Genomic DNA, 26,085 nt, shown 5'->3' on the forward strand with positions numbered 1-26,085 from the left:
CCATCAGGGGGGTGGGGCTTCTTCTCTCAGCTCTAACCAGCGCCATTTTCTCCACAGCTTGCTGCAGAGACGCTGCTCCCGGACCCTGCCCTGCTATACAGAAGTAACAGGGTGCAAAACGAGAGGGGGCACAATAATTTGGTGCTGATTTGATATATATTTATATATAAAAGCGCTTACAGGTCTGAGGTATTGTTAATATTTCAGACTGTGGCGGCGCTGGGTGTGAGCTGGCAAACTCCCTCTCTGTCTCTCCAAAAGACCTCATTGTGGATCTGTCCCCTATAATCCAGTGTGTTTGGGGGTGTCAGTACGTGTGTGTCGACATGTCTGAGGCGGAAGGCTCTTCGAGGGAGGAAGCGGAGCAGAATGTGGTAATGACTCCGTCGGCACCGCCGACTGCTGATTGGGTAGACATGTGGAATGTTTTGAATGCAAGTGTGGCTTTATTACATAAGAGGTTGGAGTCTCAGAACCAAGCATGGAGACAATCCATGGATATTACTGTGTCACAGAACCCATCAGGGTCCCAGAAACTGATACCGACACGGATTCCGACTCCAGTGTCAACTATGATGATGCGAGGTTACACCCAAGGGTGGCCAAGAGTATTCAGTACATGATTATAGCAATAAAAGATGTATTACATATCACAAGGGTCTGTATGTTTAAGGAGAAGAAACATGAGGTAACGTTTCCCCCATCTCATGAACTGAACGCTCTATTTGAAAAGGCTTGGGAAACTCCAGAAAAGAGGCTGCAGATTCCCAAGAGAATTATTATGACGTATCCTTTCCCCTCCCAGGACAGGTTACGGTGGGAATCATCACCCACGGTGGATAAAGCCTTGACGCGGTTATCCAAAAAAGTGGCCCTACCGTCCCCGGACACGGCGACCCTAAAGAATCCTGCGGACCGCAAGCAGGAAACCACTTTAAAATCAATTTATGCGACTACGGGAGCCTGCTCAGACCGCCGGTTGCGTCGGCATGGGTGAGTAGCGCAATTGCAGGTTGGGCAGATAACTTGTCATCTGTTAACTTTGGGTCACATCAAGGACGCAGCGTTATACTTAAGGGAGGCTGCGAGAGATATTGGCCTCTTGGGATCAAGGGCCAATGCCATGGCAATTTCAGCTAGGAGGTCGCTGTGGACCCGTCAATGGACTGGTGATGCTGACTCCAAAAGACTTATGGAGGCTTTGCCTTACAAAGGTGAAGTTTTGTTTGGGGATTGCCTCGCGGACCTGGTTTCCACAGCTACCGCGGGTAAGTCTTCTTTTTTGCCTTTTGTTCCCCCACAGCAAAAGAAAACGCCTCCGTACCAGATGCAGTCCTTTCGGTCTCATAAATTCAGAAATGGGCGTGGATCATCTTTCCTCGCCAGAGGTAGAGGAAGAGGGAAAAGAACACCAGCTACGGCTAGTTCCCAGGAGCAGAAGTCCTCTCCGGCTTCTGCCAAATCCACCGCATGACGCTGGGGCTCCCCTGCGGGAGTCCGCAGGGGCACGTCTTCGGCTCTTCAGCCAGGTCTGGGTTCAGTCGGACCTGGATCCTTGGGTGCTAGCAATTGTGACCCAAGGGTACAAACTGGAGTTCGAAGACGTGCCTCCACACCGATTTTTCAAATCGGCCTTACCAGCTTCTCTCCCAGAGAGAACAATAGTTTCAGCGGCTATACAAAAGCTGTGTCAACAGCAAGTGATTATCATGGTTCCGCGGTTACAACAGGGAAAGGGTTTTCATTCAACTCTATTCGTGGTCCCGAAGCCAGACGGCTCGGTCAGACAGATTCTGAACCTAAAATCCCTAAATCCTGTATTTGAAGAGATTCAAATTCAAGATGGAATCTCTCCGAGCAGTGATCTCCAGTCTGGAAGGGGGGGATTTTATGGTGTCACTAGACATAAAGGATGCATACCTTCATGTCCCCATATACCCTCCTCATCAGGCGTTCCTGAGATTCTCTGTGCAGGATTGTCATTGCCAATTTCAGACGTTGCCGTTTTGGCTTTCCACGGCCCTGAGGATTTTCACCAAGGTAATGGCAGAAATGATGGTGCTCCTGCGCAAGCAGGGTGTCACAATTATCCCGTACTTGGACGATCTCCTGTTAAAAGCGAGATCAAGAGAACAATTACTGGAAAGCGTGGATCTCTCTCTGAGGGTGCTACAACAACACGCTGGCTTCTAAATTTGCCAAAGTCGCAGTTGGTTCCGACAACTCGGCTGTCGTTTTTGGGCATGATTCTAGATACGGAAAGACAGAGGGTTTTTCTTCCAGTGGAAAAAGTTCAGGAAATCCAGAACATGGGTGGTCATTCCTAGTTGTTCGCTCGCAAGCTGCTTTTAGCAGCTTTGCACACGCTAAGCCGCCGCCTACTGGGAGTGAATCTTAGCTTATCAAATTTGCGAACGAAAGATTCACAATATTGCGAAAAGACTTCTCTGTGCAGTTTCTGAGTAGCTCGAGACTTACTCTTCCAGTGCGATCAGTTCAGTGCTTGTCGTTCCTGGTTTGACGTCACAAACACACCCAGCGTTCGCCCAGACACTCCTCCGTTTCTCCAGCCACTCCCGCGTTTTTGCCAGAAACGGTAGCGTTTTTTCAAACACTCCCATAAAACGGCCAGTTTCCGCCCAGAAACACCCACTTCCTGTCAATCACACTCCGATCTCCAAAACGAAGAAAAAACCTCGTAATGCCGTGAGTAAAATACCAATCTCCATAGCAAATTTACTTGTCGCAGTGCGAACATTGCGCATGCGCAATTAGGGGAAAATCGCTGCGATGCGAAGAAAATTACAGAGCGAACAACTCGGAATGAGGGCCATGGTCAAGGATCTGCTGAAACCAAAACGAGTGTCGATTCATCAATGCACTCGAGTGTTGGGAAAGATGGTGATGGCCTACGAGGCCATTCCGTTTGGCAGGTTCCATGCAAGAACTTTTCAGTAGGACCTATTGAACAAGTGGTCAGGGTCCCATCTCCAAATGCATCGGATGATAAGCCTGTCCCCCAGGGCCAGGATCTTTCTCCTATGGTGGCTCCAGAGTGCTCACCTTCTAGATGGTCGCAGGTTTGGAATTCAGGATTGGGTTCTCGTGACCACGGACGCGAGCCTCCGAGGATGGGGAGCGGTCACACAGGGAAAAAACTTTCAGGGAATATGGTCAAGCCAGGAGGCTTGTCTGCACACAAATGTGCTGGAATTAAGGGCCATATACAACGGCCTCAGACAGGCGGAGCATCTTCTTCGCAACCTACCCGTTCTGATCCAGTCAGACAACATCACAGCCGTGGCGCATGTAAACCGACAGGGCGGAACAAGGAGCAGAGCAGCAATGGCGGAAGTCACCTGGATTCTTCGCTGGGTGGAAAATCATGTGAGCGCTCTGTCAGCAGTATTAATTCCAGGAGTAGACAACTGTGAAGCAGGCTTCCTCAGCAGGCACGATCTCCATCCAGGAGAGTGGGGACTTCATCAAGAGGTCTTTGCAGAAGTGACAAGTTGCTGGGGACTCCCTCAAATAGACATGATGGCATCACGCCTCAACAAGATGCTTCGGACATATTGTTCCAGGTCGAGGGACCCTCAAGCGATAGCAGTGGACGCGCTAGTAACACCATGGGTGTATCAGGCGGTCTATGTGTTCCCTCCGCTTCCACTCATCTCAAAAATATTAAGAATCATAAGAAGAACAAAGGTTCAGACGATACTCATTGTTCCAGATTGGCCTCGAAGGGCCTGAAGTATCCAGATCTTCAGGAAATGCTCACGGAAGATCCTTGGCCTCTTCCTCTCAGAGAGGACCTGTTACAACAGGGGCCGTGTGTGTTCCAGGACTTACCGCGATTACGTTTGACGGCATGGCGGTTGAACACCAGATCCTAGCTAGGAAAGGTATTCCAGTGGAAGTCATCCCTACTCTACTTAAAGCTAGGAAGGAGGTAACGGCGAAGCACTATCACCGTATCTGGAGGAAGTATGTGTCTTGGTGTGAATCCAAGAATGCTCCTACGGAGGCAGCTGGGTCGTTTTCTCCATTTTCTACAGACAGGAGTGGATATGGGCCTAAAGTTAGGCTCCATTAAGGTGCAGATTTCGGCCTTATCAATATTCTTTCAGAAGGAATTGGCCTCTCTTCCAGAAGTGCAGACTTTTCTGAAGGGTGTACTGCACATCCAACCTCCTTTTGTGGCACCGTGGGACCTTAACGTGGTGTTACAGTTCCTTAAATCACATTGGTTTGAACCTCTTCAAACTGTTGACTTGAAATTTCGCACTTGGAAAGTGGTCATGTTATTGGCCTTGGCATCTGCAAGGCGGGGGTCCGAATTGGCGGCCTTGTCTCACAAGAGCCCCTATATGATTTTCCATGTAGATAGAGCGGAATTGAGAACTCGTCCTCAATTTCTACCCAAGGTGGTTTTGTCGTTTCACATGAACCAACCTATTGTGGTGCCTGTGGCTACGGATGTCTTGGTGGATTCCAAGTCCCTTGATGTGGTCAGGGCTTTAAAAAATCTATGTAGCCAGAACGGCTCGTATTAGGAAAACAGAGGCACTGTTTGTCCTATATGCGGCCAACAAGATTGGCGCGCCTGCTTCCAAGCAGACTATTGCACGCTGGATCTGTAACACGATTCAGCAGGCTCATTCTACGGCTGGATTGCCGTTACCAAAATCGGTAAAGGCCCATTTCACTAGGAAGGTGGGTTCTTCTTGGGAGGCTGCCCGAGGTGTCTTGGCGTTACAGCTTTGCCGAGCAGCTACTTGGTCGGGTTCAAACACTTTTGCAAAATTCTATAAGTTTGATACCCTGGCTGATGAGGACCTCCATGTTTGCTCAATCGGTGCTGCAGAGTCATCCACACTCTCCCGCCCGGTCTGGAGCATTGGTATAAACCCCATGGTCCTTACGGAGTCCCCAGCATCCTCTAGGACGTAAGAGAAAATAAGATTTTAAACCTACCGGTAAATCTTTTTCTCCTTATAGCAATTAAGAATGTGTTGCACATCAGAGGAAACCCCAGTCCCTGACAGGAGGGTACATATGTATGGGGAAAAGAAGCCACAGGTAACCTTTCCCCCTTCACACGAGCTAAATGAGTTATGTGAAAGGCTTGGGAATCTCCAGATAAAAAACTGCAGATTTCCAAAAGGATTCTTATCCCGCCAACGGACAGGTTACGCTGGGAATCCTCCCCTAGGGTGGACAAAGCTTTAACACGCTTATCCAAGAAGGTAGCCCTGCCGTCACAGGATACGGCTACCCTCAAAGATGCTGCGGATAGAAAACATGAGGGTACCCTGAAGTCCATTTATACACATTCAGGTACCTTACTGAGGCCGGCGATCGCTTCGACCTGGGTGTGTAGTGCTGTAGCAGTGTGGACGGACACCCTGTCTGAGGAACTTGATACCTTAGACAAGGATACTATATTATTGACCCTGGGGCATATTAAAGACGCTGTCCTATATATGACAGATGCTCAAAGAGACTTATTAGTCTACTGGGTTCTAGAATAAATGCTATGTCGATCTCTGCCAGAAGGGTCCTGTGGACTCTGCAATGGACAGGTGATGCCGACTCAAAAAGGCATATGGAGGTTTTACCTTACAAGGGTGAGGAATTGTTTGGGGAGGGTCTGTCGGACCTGGTCTCCACAGCTACTGCTGGAAAGTAAATGTTTTTGCCATATGTTTCCTCACAGCCTAAGAGAGCACCGTATTATCAAATGCAGTCCTTTCGATCACAGAAAAACAAGAAAGTCCGAGGTGCGTCCTTTCTTGCCAGAGGCAGGGGCAGAGGAAAGAAGCTGCACAACACAGCTAGTTCCCAGGAACAGAAGTCCTCCCCGGCCTCTACAAAATCCACCGCATGACGCTGGGGCTCCACAAGCGGAGCTAGGCCCGGTGGGGGCACGTCTTCGAAATTTCAGCCACAAGTGGGTTCACTCCCAGTTGGATCCCTGGGCAATAGATATTGTGTCTCAGGGATACAAGCTGGAATTCGAGGAGATGCCCCCGCACCGATACCTCAAATCGGCCCTGCCAGCTTCCCCCCACGAGAGGAAAATAGTGTTAACTGCAATTCACAAATTGTATCTTCAACAAGTGGTGGTCAAGGTTCCCCTCCTTCAACAAGGAAGGGGTTATTATTCGACCATGTTTGTAGTCCCGAAACCGGACGGTTCGGTCAGACCCATATTGAATTTAAAATCCCTGAACATATACCTGAAAAGATTCAAGTTCAAGATGGAATCGCTGAGAGCGGTCATCGCAAGCCTGGAAGGGGGGGATTTTATGGTGTCTCTGGACATAAAGGATGCATACCTTCATGTCCCCATTTATCCACCTCATCAGGCGTACCTCAGATTTGTGGTACAGGATTGTCATTACCAATTTCAGACGTTGCCGTTTGGTCTCTCCACGGCACCGAGAATATTTACCAAGGTAATGGCGGAGATGATGGTACTCCTGCGGTAGCAAGGAGTCACAATTATCCCATACTTGGACGATCTCCTCATAAAAGCGAGATCAAGAGAGCAGTTGCTGATCAGCTTAGCACTTTCTCTGGAAGTGTTATGGCAACACGGCTGGATTCTAAATATTCCAAAGTCGCAGTTGGTTCCTACGACTCGTCTGCCTTTCTTGGGCATGATTCTAGACACAGACCAGAAAAGGGTTTATCTCCCGATGGAGAAAGCTCAGGAACTCATGACACTGGTCAGGATCCTATTAAAACCAAAACAGGTGTCAGTGCATCTCTGCACTCGTGTCCTGGGAAAGATGGTGGCATCATACGAGGCCATTCCCTTCGGCAGGTTCCATGCGAGGATTTTTCAATGGGACTTACTGGACAAGTGGTCCGGATCACATCTTCAGATGCATCGGTTAATCACCCTATCCCCCAGGGCCAGGGTATCACTCCTGCGGTGGCTGCAGAGCGCTTACCTTCTCGAGGGCCGCAGATTCGGCATTCATGACTGGGTCCTGGTGACCACGGACGCAAGCCTCCGAGGTTGGGGTGCAGTCACACAGGGAAGAAATTTCCAAGGTCTGTGGTCAAGTCAAGAGACTTGCCTTCACATCAACATCCTGGAACTAAGGGCCATATACAACGCCCTACGTCAAGCGGAGACCCTGCTTCGCGACTAACCGGTTCTGATTCAGTCAGACAACATCACCGCAGTGGCTCATGTAAACCGCCAAGGCGGCACAAGGAGCAGAGTGGCGATGGCGGAAGCCACCAGAATTCTTCGCTGGGCGGAGAATCACGTAAGCGCAGTGTTCATCCCGGGAGTGGACAACTGGGAAGCAGACTTCCTCAACAGACACGACCTCCACCCGGGAGAGTGTGGACTTTATCAGGAAGTCTTCTCACAGATTACAAGTCGGTGAGAACTGCCACAGGTGGACATGATGGCATCCAGCCTCAACAAAAAGCTACAGAGGTATTGCGCCAGGTCAAGAGACCCTCAGGCGATAGCTGTAGACGCCCTGGTGACACCGTGGGTGTTCCAGTCGGTCTATGTATTTCCTCCTCTTCCTCTCATACCCAAGGTGCTGAGGATAATAAGAAAAAGAGGAGTGAGAACAATACTCATTGTTCCAGATTGGCCAAGAAGGACTTGGTATCCAGATCTGCAAGAAATGCTCACAGAGGAACCGTGGCCTCTTCCTCTAAGACAGGACTTGTTGCAACAGGGGCCCTGTCTGTTCCAAGACTTACCGCTGCTGCGTTTGACGGCATGGCGGTTGAACGCCGGATCCTAGCAGAGAAAGGCATTCCGGATGAGGTCATTCCTACGCTGATAAAGGCTAGGAAGGACGTGACAGCTCAACATTATCACCGTATATGGCGAAAATATGTTGCTTGGTGTGAGGCCAGGAATGCTCCTACGGAGGAATTCCAGCTGGGCCGTTTCCTTCACTTGCTACAGTCCGGAGTGAATTTGGGCCTAAAATTGGGTTCCATTAAGGTCCAGATTTCGGCCCTATCCATTTTCTTTCAAAAAGAGTTGGCTTCTCTACCTGAAGTTCAGACGTTTGTACAGGGAGTGCTGCATATTCAGCCCCCTTTTCTGCCTCCAGTGGCACCTTGGGATCTTAACGTGGTGTTTAGTTTCCTGAAATCCCACTGGTTTGAACCACTCAAAACGGTGGAGTTGAAATATCTCGCGTGGAAGGTGGTTATGCTATTAGCCTTGGCTTCGGCTAGGCGTGTGTCAGAGTTGGCGGCTTTGTCACATAAAAGCCCCTATCTGGTTTTCCATGCGGATAGAGCAGAATTGCGGACCCGTCCACAATTTCTGCCGAAAGTGGTTTAATCTTTTCATATAAACCAACCTATTGTGGTGCCTGTGGCTACTACTGACTTGGAAGATTCCGAGTTACTTGATGTGGTCAGGGCTTTGAAGGTTTATGTAGCCAGAACGGCTAGAGTCAGGAAAACAGAGTCTTTGTTTATCCTGTATGCTTCCAACAAGCTTGGTGCTCCTGCTTCAAAGCAAACTATTGCTCGCTGGATCTGTAACACGATTCAGCAGGCTCATTCTGCGGCTGGATTGCCGCTACCAAAATCAGTTAAGGCCCATTCCACTAGGAAGGTGGGCTCTTCTTGGGCGGCTGCCCGAGGGGTCTCGGCATTACAGCTTTGCCGAGCGGCTACTTGGTCAGGTTCAAACACTTTTGCAAAGTTCTACAAGTTTGATACCCTGGCTGAGGAGGACCTTAGGTTTGCTCAATCGGTGCTGCAGAGTCATCCGCACTCTCCCGCCCGTTTGGGAGCTTTGGTACAATCCCCATGGTCCTTACGGAGTCCCCAGCATCCACTAGGACGTTAGAGAAAAATAAGATTTTACTTACCGATAAATCTATTTCTCTATCGTCCTAGTGGATGCTGGGGTTCCTGAAAGGACCATGGGGAATAGCAGCTCCGCAGGAGACGGGGCACAAAAAGTAAAGCTTTAGGATCAGGTGGTGTGCACTGGCTCCTCCCCCTATGACCCTCCTCCAAGCCTCAGTTAGATTTTTGTGCCCGGCCGAGAAGGGTGCAATCTAGGTGGCTCTCCTAAAGAGCTGCTTAGAAAAGTTTAGCTTAGGTTTTTTATTTTACAGTGAGTCCTGCTGGCAACAGGATCACTGCAACGAGGGACTTAGGGGAGAAGAAGTGAACTCACCTGCGTGCAGGATGGATTGGCTTCTTGGCTACTGGACATTAGCTCCAGAGGGACGATCACAGGTACAGCCTGGATGGTCACCGGAGCCTCGCCGCCGGCCCCCTTGCAGATGCTGAAACGAGAAGAGGTCCAGAATCGGCGGCAGAAGACTCCTCAGTCTTCTTAAGGTAGCGCACAGCACTGCAGCTGTGCGCCATTTTCCTCTCAGCACACTTCACACGGCAGTCACTGAGGGTGCAGGGCGCTGGGAGGGGGGCGCCCTGGGAGGCAAATGAAAACCTTTTTTGGCTAAAAATACCTCACATATAGCCTCCGGGGGCTATATGGAGATATTTAACCCCTGCCAGAATCCGTTAAGAGCGGGAGACGAGGCCGCCGAAAAAGGGGCGGGGCCTATCTCCTCAGCACACAGCGCCATTTTCCCTCACAGAAAGGCTGGAGGGAAGGCTCCCAGGCTCTCCCCTGCACTGCACTACAGAAACAGGGTTAAAACAGAGAGGGGGGGCACTAATTTGGCGTTAGAAATATATAAAAAAGATGCTATAAGGGAAAACACTTATATAAGGTTGTCCCTATATAATTATAGCGTTTTTGGTGTGTGCTGGCAAACTCTCCCTCTGTCTCTCCAAAGGGCTAGTAGGTCCTGTCCTCTATCAGAGCATTCCCTGTGTGTGTGCTGTGTGTCGGTACGTGTGTGTCGACATGTATGAGGACGATGTTGGTGAGGAGGCGGAGCAATTGCCTGTAATGGTGATGTCACTCTCTAGGGAGTCGACACCGGAATGGATGGCTTATTTAGGGAATTACGTGATAATGTCAACACGCGCCAAGGTCGGTTGACGACATGAGACGGCCGACAAACAATTAGTACCGGTCCAGACGTCTCAAAAACACCGTCAGGGGTTTTAAAACGCCCGTTTACTTTAGTCGGTCGACACAGACACAGACACAGACAGGGACACTGAATCCAGTGTCGACGGTGAATAAACAAACGTATTCCTTATTAGGGCCACACGTTAAGGGCAATGAAGGAGGTGTTACATATTTCTGATACTACAAGTACCACAAAAGAGGGTATTATGTGGGATGTGAAAAAACTACCGTAGTTTTTCCTGAATCAGATAAATTAAATGAAGTGTGTGATGATGCGTGGGTTCCCCCCGATAGAAAATATGGGCGGTATACCCTTTCCCGCCAGAAGTTAGGGCGCGTTGGGAAACACCCCTTAGGGTGGATAAGGCGCTCACACGCTTATCAGAACAAGTGGCGGTACCGTCTATAGATAGGGCCGTCCTCAAGGAGCCAGCTGACAGGAGGCTGGAAAAATATCATAAAAAGTATATACACACATACTGGTGTTATACTGCGACCAGCGATCGCCTCAGCCTGGATGTGCAGAGCTGGGGTGGCTTGGTCGGATTCCCTGACTAAAAATATTGATACCCTTGACAGGGACAGTATTTTATTGACTATAGAGCATTTAAAGGATGTATTTCTATATATGCGAGATGCACAGAGGGATATTTGCACTCTGGCATCAAGAGTAAGTGCGATGTCCATATCTGCCAGAAGATGTTTATGGACACGACAGTGGTCAGGTGATGCATATTCCAAACGGCACAAAGGTGTATTGCCGTATAAAGGAAGAGGAGTTATTTGGGGTCGGTCCATCGGACCTGGTGGCCACGGCAACTGCTGGAAAATCCACCGTTTTTACCCTAAGTCACATCTCTGCAGAAAAAGACACCGTCTTTTCAGCTTCAGTCCTTTCGTCCCTATAAGAGTCATATCTGCCCAGGGATAGAGGAAAGGGAAGAAGACTGCAGCAGGCAGCCCATTCCCAGGAACAGAAGCGTTCCACCGCTTCTGACAAGCTCTCAGCATGACGCTGAGACCGTACAGGACCCCTGGATCCTACAAGTAGTATCCCAGGGGTACAGTTTGGAATGTCGAGACGTTTCCCCTGCGCAGGCTCCTGAAGTCTGCTTTACCAAGGTCTCCCTCCGACAAGGAGGCAGTATGGGAAAAAATTCACGAGCTGTATTCCCAGCAGGTGATAATTAAATTACCCCTCCTACAACAAGAAAAGGGGGTATTATTCCACACTATATTGTGGTACTGAAGCCAGAAGCCTAGGTGAGACCTATTCTAAATCTAAAAAAATTTGAACACTTACAAAGGTTCAAATCAAGATGGAGTCACTCAGAGCAGTGATAACGAACCGGGAAGAAGGGGACTATCTGGTGTCCCGAGACATCAGGGATGCTTACCTCCATGTCCCAAATTTGCCCTGATCACTAAGGGTACCTCAGGTTCGTGGTACAGAACTGTCACTATCAGTTTCAGACGCTGCCGTTTGGATTGTCTACGGCACCCCGGGTCTTTACCAAGGTAATGGCCGAAATGATGGTTCTTCTTCGAAGAAAAGGCGTCTTAATTATCCCTTACTTGGACGATCTCCTGATAAGGGCAAAGTCCAGGGAACAGTTGGAGGTCGGAGTAGCACTATCTCGGATACTGTTACAACAGCAGGGGTGGATTCTAAATATTCCAAAATCGCAGCTGATCCCGACAACAAGTCTCCTGTGCTTAGGGATGATTCTGGACACAGTCCAGAAAAAGGTGTTTCTCCCGGAAGAGAAAGCCAGGGAGTTATCCGAGCTAGTCAGGAACCTCCTAAAATCAGTGCATCATTGCACAAGGGCCATGGTAAAAAAATGGTGACTTCCTTCGAAGCAATTCCAGTCGGCAGATTTCATGCAAGAACTTTTCAGTGGGATCTGCTGGACAAATGGTCCGGATCGCATCTTCAGATGCATCAGCGGATAACCCTATATCCAAGGACAAGGGTGTCTCTCCTGTGGTGGTTACAGAGTGCTCATCTTCTAGAGGGCCGCAGATTCGGCATTCAGTTTTGGATGTTGGTGACCACGGAGGCCAGCCCGAGAGGCTGGGGAGCAGTCACACAAGGAAAAAATTTCCAGGGAGTGTGATCAAGTCTGGAGATTTTTCTCCACATAAATATAGCTAAGGGTAAATTTATAATGCTCTAAGCTTAGCAAGACCTCTGCTTCAAGGTCAGCCGGTATTGATCCAGTGGGATAAAACATCACGGCAGTCGCCCACGTAAATAGACAGGGCGGCACAAGAAGCAGGAGGGCAGTGGCAAAAACTGCAAGGACTTTTCGCTGGGCGGAAAATCATGTGATAGCACTGTCAGCAGTGTTTCATTCCGGGAATGGAAACTGGGAAGCAGACTTCCTCAGTAGGCACGACCTCCACCCGGCAGAGTGGGAACTTCATGGGGAAGTTTTCCACATAATTGTAAACCGTTGGGAATTACCAAAGGTGGACATGATGGCGTCCCGTCTGAACAAAAAACGGGACAGGTATTGCGCCAGGTTAAGAGACCCTCAGGCAATAGCTGTGGACGTTCTGGTAACACCGTGGGTGTACCAGTCGGTGTATGTGTTCCATCCTCTGCTTTTCATACCTAAGGTACTGAGAATTATAAGACGTAGAGGAGTAAGAACTATACTCATGGCTCCGGATTGGCCAAGAAGGACTTGGTACCCGGAACTTCAAGAGATGCTCACAGAGGACTTATGGCCTCTGCCGCTAAGAAGGGACTTGTTTCAGCAAGTACCATGTCTGTTCCAAGACTTACCGCAGCTGCGTTTGACGGCATGGCGGTGGAACGCCGGATCCTAAGGGAAAAGGCATTCAGGAAGAGGTCATTCCTACCCTGGTCAAAGCCAGAAAGGAGGTGACCGCACAACATTATCACCACATGTGGCGAAAATATGTTGCGTGGTGTGAGGCCAGGAAGGCCCCACGAAGAAATTTCAACTCGGTCGATTCCTGCATTTCTTGCAAACAGGAGTGTCTATGGGCCTCAAATTGGGGTCCATTAAGGTTCAAATTTCGGCCCTGTCGATTTTTCTTCCAGAAAGAACTGGCTTCAGTTCCTGAAGTCCAGAAGTTTGTCAAGGGAGTATTGCATATACAACCCCCTTTTGTGCCTCCAGTGGCACTGTGGGATCTCAACGTAGTTCTGGGATTCCTCAAAACACATTGGTTTAAAACCAGTCAAATCTGTGGATTTGAAGCATCTCACATGAAAAGTGAACATGCTCTTGGACCTGGCCTGGACCAGGCGAGTGTCAAATTGGTGGTTTTTTTCTCAAAAAAGCCCATATCTGTTTGTCCATTCGGACAGGGCAGAGCTGCGGACTCGTCCCCAGTTCTCTCCCTAAGGTGGTGTCAGTGTTTCACCTGAACCAGCTTATTGTGGTGTCTTGCGCCTACTAGGGACTTGGAGGACTCCAAGTTGCTAGATGTGGTCAGGGCCCTGAAAATATAGGTTCCAGGACGGCTGGAGTCAGGAAAACTGACTTGCTGTTATCCTGTATGCACCCAACAAACTGGGTGCTCTTGCTTTTAAGCAGACTTTTGCTAGTTGGATGTGTAATACAATTCAGCTTGCACATTCTGTGGCAGGCCTGCCACAGCCAAAATATGTAAATGCCCATTCCACAAGGAAGGTGGGCTCATCTTGGGCGGCTGCCCGAGGGGTCTCGGCTTTACAACTTTGCCGAGCGGCTATTTAGTCAGGGGCAAACACGTTTGTAAAATCCTACAAATTTGATACCCTGGCTAAGGAGGACCTGGAGTTCTCTCATTCGGTGCTGCAGAGTCATCCGCACTCTCCCGCCCGTTTGGGAGCTTTGGTATAATCCCCATGGTCCTTTCAGGAACCCCAGCATCCACTAGGACGATAGAGAAAATAAGAATTTACTTACCGATAATTCTATTTCTCGGAGTCCGTAGTGGATGCTGGGCGCCCATCCCAAGTGCGGATTATCTGCATTACTTGTACATAGTTACAAAAATCGGGTTATTATTGTTGTGAGCCATCTTTTCAGAGGCTCCGCTGTTATCATACTGTTAACTGGGTTCAGATCACAGGTTGTACAGTGTGATTGGTGTGGCTGGTATGAGTCTTACCCGGGATTCATAAATCCTTCCTTATTGTGTACGCTCGTCCGGGCACAGTACCTAACTGAGGCTTGGAGGAGGGTCATAGGGGGAGGAGCCAGTGCACACCACCTGATCCTAAAGCTTTACTTTTTGTGCCCTGTCTCCTGCGGAGCCGCTATTCCCCATGGTCCTTTCAGGAACCCCAGCATCCACTACGGACTCCGAGAAATAGAATTATCGGTAAGTAAATTCTTATTTTCTCGTAGTCCGTAGTGGATGCTGGGACTCCGTCAGGACCATGCTGGGACTCCGTCAGGACCATGGGGAATAGCGGCTCCGCAGGAGACAGGGCACAAAATTTAAAAGTTTGACCACTAGGTGGTGTGTACTGGCTCCTCCCCCTATGACCCTCCTCCAAGCCTCAGTTAGGATACTGTGCCCGGACGAGCGTACACAATAAGGAAGGATTTTGAATCCCGGGTAAGACTCAAACCAGCCACACCAATCACACCGTACAACTTGTGATCTGAACCCAGTTAACAGTATGATAACGTAGGAGCCTCTGAAAAGATGGCTCAACAATAAACAACCCGATTTTTTTGTAAAAATAACTATGTACAAGTATTGCAGACAATCCGCACTTGGGATGGGCGCCCAGCATCCACTACGGACTACGAGAAATAGATTTATCGGTAAGTAAAATCTTATTTTCTCTGACGTCCTAGTGGATGCTGGGACTCCGTCAGGACCATGGGGATTAGCGGCTCCGCAGGAGACAGGGCACAAAAATAAAAGCTTTAGGACTAGGTGGTGTGCACTGGCTCCTCCCCCTATGACCCTCCTCCAAGCCTCAGTTAGGTTTTTGTGCCCGTCCGAGCAGGGTGCAATCTAGGTGGCTCTCCTAAAGAGCTGCTTAGAAAAAGTTATTAGTTTTTTTATTTTCAGTGAGTCCTGCTGGCAACAGGCTCACTGCAACGAGGGAATTAGGGGAGAAGAAGTGAACTCACCTGCGTGCAGGATGGATTTGCTTCTTAGGCTACTGGACACCATTAGCTCCAGAGGGATCGAACACAGGCCCAGCCATGGAGTCCGGTCCCGGAGCCGCGCCGCCGACCCTCTTGCAGATGCCGAAAAGTGAAGAGGTCCAGAAACCGGCGGCAGAAGACTTTTCAGTCTTCATGAGGTAGCGCACAGCACTGCAGCTGTGCGCCATTGTTGTCAGCACACTTCACACCAGCGGTCACTGAGGGTGCAGGGCGCTGGGGGGGGGCGCCCTGGGCAGCAATGATAATACCTTGTTCTGGCTAAAAATACATCACATATAGCCCCTGGGGCTATATGGATGTATTTAACCCCTGCCAGGTCTCACAAACACCGGGAGAAGAGCCCGCCGAAATAGGGGGCGGGGCCTATCTCCTCAGCACACAGCGCCATTTTCCTGCACAGCTCCGCTGCGAGGAAGGCTCCCAGGACTCTCCCCTGCACTGCACTACAGAAACAGGGTAAAAAAACAGAGAGGGGGGGCACTTTTTTGGCGATATTGATATATTAAGCTGCTATAAAGGAAACAACACTTCTGTGGGGTTGTTCCTATATATTTATAGCGCTTGGGTGTGTGCTGGCAAACTCTCCCTCTGTCTCCCCAAAGGGCTAGTGGGGTCCTGTCTTCGATAAGAGCATTCCCTGTGTGTCTGCTGTGTGTCGGTACGTGTGTGTCGACATGTATGAGGACGATGTTGGTGTGGAGGCGGAGCAATTGCCGGTAATGGTGATGTCACCCCCTAGGGAGTCGACACCGGAATGGATGGCTTTGTTTATGGAATTACGTGATAATGTCAGCACGTTACAGAAATCAGTTGACGACATGAGACGGCCGGCAAACCAGTTAGTACCTGTCAAGGCGTCTCAGACACCGTCAGGGGCTGTAAAACGCCCTTTACCTCAGTCGGTCGACACAGACCCAGACACGGACACCGAATCTAGTGTCGACGGTGAAGAAACAAACGTATTTTCCAGTAGGGCCACACGTTATATGATCACGGCAATGAAGGAGGCTTTGCATATCTCTGATACTGCAAGTACCACAAAAAGGGGTATTATGTGGGGTCTGAAAAAACTACCTGTAGTTTTTCCTGAATCAGAGGAATTGAATGAAGTGTGTGATGAAACGTGGGTTAACCCCGATAGAAAACTGCTAATTTCAAAGAAGTTATTGGCATTATATCCTTTCCCGCCAGAGGTTAGGGCGCGCTGGGAAACACCCCCTAGGGTGGATAAGGCACTCACACGCTTATCAAAACAAGTGGCGTTACCGTCTCCTGAAACGGCCGCCGTCAAGGATCCAGCTGATAGGAGGCTGGAAACTACCCTGAAAAGTATATACACTCATACTGGTGTTATACTGCGACCAGCCATCGCCTCTGCATGGATGTGCAGTGCTGGGGTGGTTTGGTCGGATTCCCTGACTGAAAATATTGATACCCTGGATAGGGACAGTATTTTATTGACTATAGAGCAATTAAAGGATGCTTTTCTTTATATGCGAGATGCTCAGAGGGATATTTGCACTCTGGCATCGAGAGTAAGTGCGATGTCCATATCTGCCAGAAGAAGTTTATGGACGCGACAGTGGTCAGGTGATGCGGATTCCAAACGGCATATGGAAGTATTGCCGTATAAAGGGGAGGAATTATTTGGGGTCGGTCTATCGGATTTGGTGGCCACGGCAACAGCCGGGAAATCCACCTTTTTACCTCCGGTCCCCTCCCAACAGAAAAAGACACCGTCTTTTCAGCCGCAGTCCTTTCGTTCCTATAAGAACAAGCGGGCAAAAGGACAGTCATATCTGCCCCGAGGCAAAGGAAAGGGTAAGAGAGTGCACCAAGCAGCTCCCTCCCAGGAGCAGAAGCCCTCCCCGGCTTCTGCAAAGCCCTCAGCATGACGTTGGGGCTTTACAAGCGGACTCAGGGGCGGTGGGGGGTCGACTCAAGAATTTCAGCGCACAGTGGGCTCACTCACAGGTGGACCCCTGGATCCTGCAGGTAGTATCTCAGGGTTACAGGTTGGAATTCGAGAAGTCTCCCCCTCGCCGGTTCCTAAAGTCTGCTCTGCCAACGTCTCCCTCAGACAGGGCGACGGTATTGGAAGCCATTCACAAGCTGTATTCTCAGCAGGTGATAGTCAAGGTACCCCTCCTACAACAGGGAAAGGGGTATTATTCCACACTATTTGTGGTACCGAAGCCGGACGGCTCGGTAAGACCTATTCTAAATCTGAAATCTTTGAACCTGTACATACAAAAATTCAAGTTCAAGATGGAGTCACTCAGAGCAGTGATAGCGAATCTGGAAGAAGGGGACTTTATGGTGTCCCTGGACATCAAGGATGCTTACCTGCATGTCCCAATTTGCCCTTCACATCAAGGGTACCTCAGGTTCGTGGTGCAAAACTGTCATTATCAGTTTCAGACGCTGCCGTTTGGATTGTCCACGGCACCTCGGGTCTTTACCAAGGTAATGGCCGAAATGATGTTTCTTCTGCGAAGAAAAGGCGTATTAATTATCCCTTACTTGGACGATCTCCTGATAAGGGCAAGGTCCAGAGAACAGCTGGGGGACGTAGTAGCACTAACCCAAGTAGTGCTGCAACAGCACGGGTGGATTCTGAATTTTCCAAAATCTCAATTGACCCCGACGACACGTCTGCTGTTCCTGGGAATGTCTGTGCATCAATGCACAAGAGTCCTGGGAAAAATGGTGGCTTCTTACGAAGCGATTCCATTCGGCAGATTCCACGCACGAACTTTTCAGTGGGATCTGCTGGACAAATGGTCCGGATCGCATCTGCAGATGCATCAGCGGATAACTTTGTCTCCACGGACAAGGGTGTCTCTTCTGTGGTGGTTGCAGAGTGCTCATCTGTTAGAGGGCCGCAGATTAGGCATACAGGACTGGGTCCTGGTGACCACGGATGCCAGTCTGAGAGGCTGGGGAGCGGTCACACAGGGAAGAAACTTCCAGGGAGTGTGGTCAAGCCTGGAGATGTCTCTTCACATAAATATACTGGAGCTAAGAGCGATTTACAATGCTCTAAGCCTGGCAAAACCCCTGCTTCAGGGTCAGCCGGTGTTGATCCAGTCGGACAACATCACGGCAGTCGCCCACGTAAACAGACAGGGCGGCACAAGAAGCAGGAGGGCAATGGCAGAAGCTGCAAGGATTCTTCGCTGGGCGGAAGATCATGTGATAGCACTGTCAGCAGTGTTCATTCCGGGAGTGGACAACTGGGAAGCGGACTTCCTCAGCAGACACGATCTACACCCGGGAGAGTGGGGACTTCATCCAGAAGTCTTCCACATGAAAAACCAAAGGTGGATATGATGGCGTCCCGCCTCAACAAAAAACTGGACAGGTATTGCGCCAGGTCAAGAGACCCTCAGGCAATAGCTGTGGACGCTCTGGTAACACCGTGGGTGTTCCAGTCAGTGTATGTGTTTCCTCCTCTGCCTCTCATACCAAAAGTACTGAGAATTATACGGCAAAGGGGAGTAAGAACGATACTCGTGGCTCCGGATTGGCCAAGAAGAACTTGGTACCCGGAACTTCAGGTGATGCTCACGGAAGATCCGTGGCCTCTACCTCTAAGACGGGACCTGCTTCAGCAGGGACCGTGTCTATTCCAAGACTTACCGCGGCTGCGTTTGACGGCATGGCGGTTGAACGCCGAATTCTAAGGGAAAAAGGCATTCCGGAAGAGGTCATCCCTACCCTGGTAAAAGCCAGGAAGGAGGTGACTGCACAACATTATCACCGCATTTGGAGAAAATATGTTGCGTGGTGTAAGGCCAGGAAGGCCCCGACGGAGGAATTTCAACTGGGTCGATTCCTACATTTCCTGCAAACAGGATTGTCTATGGGCCTCAAATTAGGGTCCATTAAGGTTCAAATTTCGGCCCTGTCGATTTTCTTCCAGAAAGAATTGGCTTCAGTTCCTGAAGTCCAGACTTTTGTAAAAGGAGTACTACATATACAGCCCCCGGTTGTGCCCCCAGTGGCTCCGTGGGATCTTAATGTAGTTTTGGATTTTCTCAAATCCCATTGGTTTGAGCCACTCAAATCGGTGGATTTGAAATATCTTACATGGAAAGTAACCATGCTACTGGCCCTGGCTTCAGCCAGGAGAGTGTCAGAATTGGCGGCTTTATCGTATAGGGGGAGGAGCCAGTGCACACCACCTAGTCCTAAAGCTTTTATTTTTGTGCCCTGTCTCCTGCGGAGCCGCTAATCCCCATGGTCCTGACGGAGTCCCAGCATCCACTACGGACTACGAGAAATAGATTTATCGGTAAGTAAAATCTTATTTTCTCTGACGTCCTAGTGGATGCTGGGACTCCGTCAGGACCATGGGGATTATACCAAAGCTCCCAAACGGGCGGGAGAGTGCGGATGACTCTGCAGCACCGAATGAGAGAACTCCAGGTCCTCCTTAGCCAGGGTATCAAATTTGTAGAATTTTACAAACGTGTTCTCCCCTGACCAAGTAGCTGCTCGGCAGAGTTGTAATGCCGAGACCCCTCGGGCAGCCGCCCAAGATGAGCCCACCTTCCTTGTGGAGTGGGCCTTGACAGATTTAGGCTGTGGCAAGCCTGCCACAGAATGTGCCAGTTGAATTGTGCTACAAATCCAACGAGCAATCGTCTGCTTAGAAGCAGGAGCACCCAGCTTGTTGGGTGCATATAGTATAAACAGCGAGTCAGATTTTCTGACTCCAGCCGTCCTTGAAATATATATTTTCAACGCTCTGACAACGTCCAGCAACTTGGAATCCTCCAAATCGCTAGTAGCCGCAGGCACCACAATAGGCTGGTTCAGGTGAAACGCTGATACCACCTTAGGCAGAAAATGAGGACGCGTCCTCAATTCTGCCCTGTCCGAATGGAAAATCAGATATGGGCTTTTATATGATAAAGCTGCCAATTCTGACACTCTCCTGGCTGAAGCCAGAGCCAGTAGCATGGTTACTTTCCATGTAAGATATTTCAAATCTACCGATTTGAGTGGCTCAAACCAATGGGATTTGAGAAAATCCAAAACTACATTGAGATCCCACGGTGCCACTGGGGGCACAACCGGGGGCTGTATATGTAGTACTCCTTTTACAAAAGTCTGAACTTCAGGAACTGAAGCCAATTCTTTCTGGAAGAATATCGACAGGGCCGAAATTTGAACCTTAATGGACCCTAATTTGAGGCCCATAGATAATCCTGTTTGCAGGAAATGTAGGAATCGACCCAGTTGAAATTCCTCTGTCGGGGCCTTCCTGGCCTCACACCATGCAACATATTTTCTCCAAATGCGGTGATAATGTTGTGCAGTCACCTCCTTCCTGGCTTTGACCAGGGTAGGGATGACCTCTTCCGGAATGCCTTTTTCCCTTAGGATCCGGCGTTCAACCGCCATGCCGTCAAACGCAGCCGCGGTAAGTCCTGGAATAGACACGGTCCCTGCTGAAGCAGGTCCCTTCTTAGAGGTAGAGGCCACGGATCTTCCGTGAGCATCTCCTGAAGTTCCGGGTACCAAGTCCTTCTTGGCCAGTCCGGAGCCACGAGTATCGTTCTTACTCCCCTTTGCCGTATAATTCTCAGTACCTTGGGTATGAGAGGCAGAGGAGGGAACACATACACTGACTGGTACACCCATGGTGTTACCAGAGCGTCCACAGCTATTGCCTGAGGGTCTCTTGACCTGGCGCAATACCTGTCCAGTTTTTTGTTGAGGCGGGACGCCATCATGTCCACCATTGGTCTTTCCCAATGGACCACAATCATGTGGAAGACTTCTGGATGAAGTCCCCACTCTCCCGGGTGAAGATCGTGTCTGCTGAGGAAGTCTGCTTCCCAGTTGTCCACTCCCGGAATGAACACTGCTGACAGTGCTATCACATGATTTTCCGCCCAGCGAAGAATCCTTGCAGCTTCTGCCATTGCCCTCCTGCTTCTTGTGCCGCCCTGTCTGTTTACGTGGGCGACTGCCGTGATGTTGTCCGACTGGATCAACACCGGCTGACCCTGAAGCAGAGGTTTTGCCAGGCTTAGAGCATTGTAGATTGCTCTTAGCTCCAGTATATTTATGTGAAGAGACGTTTCCAGGCTTGACCACACGCCCTGGAAGTTTCTTCCTCGTGTGACCGCTCCCCAGCCTCTCAGGCTGGCATCCGTTGTCACTAGGACCCAGTTCTGTATGCCGAATCTGCGGCCCTCTAACAGATGAGTACTCTGCAACCACCATAGCAGAGAGACCCTTGTCCTTGTCGACAATTTTATCCGCTGATGCATCTGCAGATGCGATCCGGACCATTTGTCTAGCAGATTCCACTGAAAAATTCGTGCATGGAATCTGCCGAATGGAATCGCTTCGTAAGAAGCCACCATTTTTCCCAGGACTCTTGTGCATTGATGCACAGACACTGTCCCTGGTTTTAGGAGGTTCCTGACTAGTTCGGATAACTCCCTGGCTTTCTCCTCCGGAAGAAATACCTTTTTCTGAACAGTGTCCAGAATCATCCCTAGGAACAGCAGACGTGTCGTCGGGATCAGTTGGGATTTTGGAAAATTCAGAATCCACCCGTGCTGTTGGAGCACTACTTGAGTTAGTGCTACTCCGACCTCCAGCTGTTCTCTGGATCTTGCCCTTATCAGGAGATCGTCCAAGTAAGGGATAATTAATACGCCTTCTCTTCGAAGAAGAATCATCATTTCGGCCATTACCTTGGTAAAGACCCTGGGTGCCGTGGACAATCCAAACGGCAGCGTCTGAAACTGATAATGACAGTTTTGTACCACGAACCTGAGGTACCCTTGGTGTGAAGGGCAAATTGGGACATGAAGGTAAGCATCCTTGATGTCCAAGGACACCATAAAATCCCCCTCTTCCAGATTCGCTATCACTGCTCTGAGTGACTCCATCTTGAACTTGAATTTTTGTATGTACAGGTTCAGAGATTTCAGATTTAGAATAGGTCTTACCGAGCCGTCCGGCTTCGGTACCACAAATAGCGTGGAGTAATACCCCTTTCCCTGTTGTAGAAAGGGGTACCTTGACTATCACCTGCTGAGAATACAGCTTGTGAATGGCTTCCAATACCGTCGCCCTGTCGGAGGGAGACGTTGGCAAAGCAGACTTTTGGAACCGGCGAGGGGGAAACTTCTCGAATTCCAACCTGTAACCCTGAGATACTACCTGCAGGATCCAGGGGTCCACCTGTGAGTGAGCCCACTGTGCGCTGAAATTCTTGAGGCGACCCCCCACCGCCCCTGAGTCCGCTTGTAAGGTCCCAGCGTCATGCTGAGGCCTTTGCAGAAGCCGGGGAGGACTTCTGCTCCTGGGAAGGGGCTGCTTGGTGCAGTCTCTTACCCTTTCCTTTGCCTCGGGGCAAATATGAATGTCCTTTTGCTCGCTTGTTCTTATAGGAACGAAAGGACTGCGGCTGAAAAGACTGCGGCTTTTTCTGTTGGGAGGGGACTTGAGGTAAAAAGGTGGACTTCCCGGCTGTTGCCGTGGCTACCAAATCCGATAGACCGACCCCAAATAATTCCTCTCCTTTATACGGCAATACTTCCATATGCCGTTTGGAATCCGCATCGCCTGACCACTGTCGTGTCCATAGACTTCTTCTGGCAGATATGGACATCGCACTTACTCTTGATGCCAGAGTGCAGATATCTCTCTGTGCATCTCGCATATAAAGGAACGCATCCTTTAATTGCTCTATAGTCAATAAAATACTGTCCCTATCCAGGGTATCAATATTTTCAGTCAGGGAATCCGACCAAGCCACCCCAGCACTGCACATCCAGGCTGAGGCGATTGCTGGTCGCAGTATAACACCAGTATGTGTGTATATACTTTTTAGAGTATTTTCCAGCCTCCTATCAGCTGGATCCTTGATGGCGGCCGTATCAGGAGACGGTAACGCCACTTGTTTGGATAAACGTGTGAGCGCCTTGTCCACCCTAGGGGGTGTTTCCCAGCGCGCCCTATCCTCTGGCGAGAAAGGGTATAATGCCAATAACTTCTTTGAAATTAGCAGTTTTTTATCAGGGGTAACCCACGCTTCATCACACACGTCATTCAATTCCTCTGATTCATGAAAAACTACAGGTAGTTTTTTCAGACCCCACATAATACCCCTTTTTGTGGTACTTGCAGTCTCAGAGATATGCAAAGCCTCCTTCATTGCCGTGATCATATAACGTGTGGCCCTACTGGAAAATACGTTTGTTTCTTCACCGTCGACACTGGATTCAGTGTCAGTGTCTGGGTCTGTGTCGACCGACTGAGGTAAAGGGCGTTTTACAGCCCCTGATGGTGTCTGAGACGCCTGGACAGGTACTAACTGGTTTGCCGGCTGTCTCATGTCGTCAACCGACTTTTGTAGCGTGCTGACAGTATCCCGTAATTCCATAAACAAAGCCATCCATTCTGGTGTCGACTCCCTAGGGGGTGACATCACCATTACAGGCAATTGCTCCGCCTCCACGCCAACATCGTCCTCATACATGTCGACACACACGTACCGACACACAGCAGACACACAGGGAATGCTCTGATAGAAGACAGGACCCCACTAGCCCTTTGGGGAGACAGAGGGAGAGTTTGCCAGCACACACCCAAGCGCTATAAATATATATAGGGACAACCTTAATAAGTGTGTACCCTTTATATCAGCTCAAATATTATAATATATCGCCAATACGTGCCCCCCCTCTCTGTTTTTACCCTGTTTCTGTAGTGCAGTGCAGGGGAGAGTCCTGGGAGCCTTCCTCGCAGCGGAGCTGGGCAGGAAAATGGCGCTGTGTGCTGAGGAGAATAGGCCCCGCCCCCTTTTCGGCGGGCTTCTTCTCCCGTTTTTTTTGGAACCTGGCAGGGGTTAAATACATCCATATAGCCCCAGGGGCTATATGTGATATATTTTAGCCAGAATAGGTATATTACATTGCTGCCCAGGGCGCCCCCCCCAGCGCCCTGCACCCTCAGTGACCGCTGGTGTGAAGTGTGCGGAGAGCAATGGCGCACAGCTTCAGTGCTGTGCGCTACCTCATGAAGACTGAGACGTCTTCTGCCGCCGGTTTCTGGACCTCTTCTCTATTCGGCATCTGCAAGGGGGTCGGCGGCGCGGCTCCGGTGACCCATCCAGGCTGTACCTGTGATCGTCCCTCTGGAGCTAGTGTCCAGTAGCCTAAGAAGCAAATCCATCCTGCACGCAGGTGAGTTCACTTCTTCTCCCCTAAGTCCCTCGTTGCAGTGAGCCTGTTGCCAGCAGGACTCACTGAAAATAAAAAACCTAACAAACTTTTTCTAAGCAGCTCTTTAGGAGAGCCACCTAGATTGCACCCTGCTCGGACGGGCACAAAAACCTAACTGAGGCTTGGAGGAGGGTCATAGGGGGAGGAGCCAGTACCCACCACCTAGTGGTCAAACTTTTAAATTTTGTGCCCTGTCTCCTGCGGAGCCGCTATTCCCCATGGTCCTGACGGAGTCCCAGCATGGTCCTGACGGAGTCCCAGCATCCACTAGGACGTCAGAGAAATAAGATTTTACTTACCGGTAAATCTATTTCTCGTAGTCCGTAGTGGATGCTGGGCGCCCGTCCTAAGTGCGGAATTTCTTCTGCAATACTTGTATATAGTTATTGCTTCAATAAGGGTTATGTAATGGTTGCATCAGGGTTGACCTGATGCTCTGTTGTTTATCACACTGTTAACTGGTTGTTTTCACTTGTTATACGGTGTGATTGGTGTGGCTGGTATGAATCTTGCCCTGGATTACCAAAATCCTTTCCTTGTACTGTCAGCTCTTCTGGGCACAGTTTCTCTAACTGAGGTCTGGAGGAGGGGCATAGACGGAGGAGCCAGTGCACACCAGAAGCTAAATTCTTTCTTAAAGTGCCCATGTCTCCTGCAGAGCCTGTCTATCCCCATGGTCCTTACGGAGTCCCCAGCATCCACTACGGACTACGAGAAATAGATTTACCGGTAAGTAAAATCTTATTTTTTTTGTGTTGAGAATTCTGAAGTACCTTTGTAACACAGACTCTTAAGGGAGGAATTCAGTTGATATCACCGCCCGATCTTCCGTCTAAAGTGACGGGAGATCGCAATTGAGGCCTGTTATCGCACCGATCACACCCTTTAGTGTCTGGTTTAGCTGCGTAAAGCACATTTTAGCTCGCTTATGGGGGCGGTTGGGTTGTGAACTGAAATGTGTCTCCCCGCAGCACAGTAGTAACAATTGAATTGCTCCGTTGCGCGCAATCTTAGTGGCAGCAGCGAGGAGAAACAATTGAAACCCCCCCCCCCTCTAAAATGATAACAGTGTAGCTCTGCATAGGGTAAGAGACCATCTTGTGTGTATATGTATGTATGTATGTATGTATGTATATGTATATATAATATATATCTATATATATATCGTCAAAATGTATAAGTGTGCGCTCATGTGGATCAAATATAATCTGTAGTAAAATATTTTCTTATAGTTTAAAATATTTTCACATGCATTCCTCACAAACGTGGGTGGCAGCTGATAACAAACTATGGCGATTAGAATGTGTAAAAAATAGAAGTAATCAGCGCCTAATAATGCCCAGAAAATGACGGTTTCACTAAATTTCATTCTATGTACCCACCGTCATTTTCTGGGCATTATTAGGCGCTGATTACTTCTATTTTTTACACACATATATATATATATATATATATATATATATATATATATATATATATATATATATATATATATATATATATATATATATATATATATATATATATATATTTTTTTTTTTTGAAGTCAACATACAGTATATGTATACTGTATATTTCTTTATTTATTTATTTATTTTCTTTTTTCATTTGC

General features: G+C 49.2%; 1 protein-coding gene across 1 annotated transcript in view; it reads left to right on the forward strand.

Annotated features, from left to right (window-relative positions):
• TMEM259 (transmembrane protein 259) overlaps positions 1–26,085 on the forward strand; it is a 160,153-nt gene that overhangs the window by 39,789 nt on the left and 94,279 nt on the right. The window lies entirely within an intron of this gene.

This window comes from Pseudophryne corroboree, chromosome 1, assembly GCF_028390025.1.
Source record: "Pseudophryne corroboree isolate aPseCor3 chromosome 1, aPseCor3.hap2, whole genome shotgun sequence".
Lineage (NCBI taxonomy): Eukaryota > Metazoa > Chordata > Amphibia > Anura > Myobatrachidae > Pseudophryne > Pseudophryne corroboree.